Source organism: Scylla paramamosain, chromosome 3 (genome assembly GCF_035594125.1).
Source record: "Scylla paramamosain isolate STU-SP2022 chromosome 3, ASM3559412v1, whole genome shotgun sequence".
NCBI lineage: Eukaryota > Metazoa > Arthropoda > Malacostraca > Decapoda > Portunidae > Scylla > Scylla paramamosain.
This window is the reverse complement of record NC_087153.1, coordinates 40,858,717-40,860,109: the sequence shown is the minus strand read 5'-3', so window position 1 is coordinate 40,860,109 and position 1,393 is coordinate 40,858,717.

The window sequence follows — 1,393 nt, the reverse complement described above, 5'->3', positions numbered from 1 at the left end:
TTTCTAAACACACACACACACACACACACACACACACACACACACACACACACACACACACACACACATGACTGCCTCACCATCCCGGAAACTGTGACTTATACACCAGGACCGGAACCAGAATCCAAGTTGATGCTTCACTGGTACACGAGACACACAGACACACAGACACACTAGGAGCTTCCCACACTCACCTCACGCTGGGCACTAGACGCTAGGTGAGAGTGAACATCCCGATATATAAGTGTGACGTCAATTCTAGGGAGGGAAGAGGAGAGGAGCACTGAAAATAAAGGTGAGAGAGATATAAAGAGAGTGAGAGACATGCCGCCACCTCTCTCTCTCTCTCTCTCTCTCTCTCTCTCTCTCTAACCAGTCACCACTCACGCGGGCCAAGTGGTGAGCGTGGAGGAGCGTGTGATGAAGAGACTTAACTGCAGAGTTTGTGTTTAGTTAAAGGAAGGATTGTGTTGCAAGGGGATATGAGAGGATGGGGATAATGGGGAAGCAATGGTGGGTTGCAAGGAATGGGGATGAGGGAAGGAAGGGAAGGAGTGGGTTGACTGAATGAAGGAGGGAACGTGAAATAATGAAGGAGGTAAGGAAAAATGAGGTGAGGTAAGCTAAGGTACTTTGGGAAAAAAAAAGTGTGATAAGGAGGGAGGAAAGGTGAGAACAGGTGAGGTAAGATGAGGTAAGATGAGTTAATTAAGGAGGGAGGAAAGGTGAGGTAAGGTGCTGAGTCATGAGTTAAGGAGGCGCTGAGAGGAGAGAAGAGCGAAGGGGTAAAAAAAAAATAATAGCGTTGCAGGAAGAGAAGACAAGTGAAGAAGAGAGGATTGGCAACATAGAAAAAAAATAAATAAATAAATAAACGTCTATACTGTATTTGTATCAGGTTTAGTACAAGTATCTATTCTTGTTATTAGCTTTACTCATCATCATCATCATCATCATCATCATCATTGTTTATTACTACGTAGCCCGCGGAGGCGCAGATACCTGGCAGGGAGGAACAGAGAGGCGGGTAGGGACAGGAGGGCGGCAGGGAGAGAGGGAGGGTGCAAGGGAGTCTAGAAAGTTGAGCTGGCACTTGGCAGGGGCACCACACACACACACACACACACACACACACACACACACACACACGTACTTTGTCTCTCCTCTTCCCGTGTATCCCCTCGTCCTTTTTCTCCTCATTTGGTGAAGTCACGCCTCGTCACTGTGACTCTAAGTACCATATTCTGATTTCTGAGACACTTAAGCACTGCACCTCCACTCCACGGGTTCGTAGGGGTGTTTTTATGGCTGAAGTGGCAGATTAACAAGGTTCCTATTCTGTCAACCGGGAGAGCACTTCTGAAAACCCAGTTAGTCATCTTTTGTGGCCTTT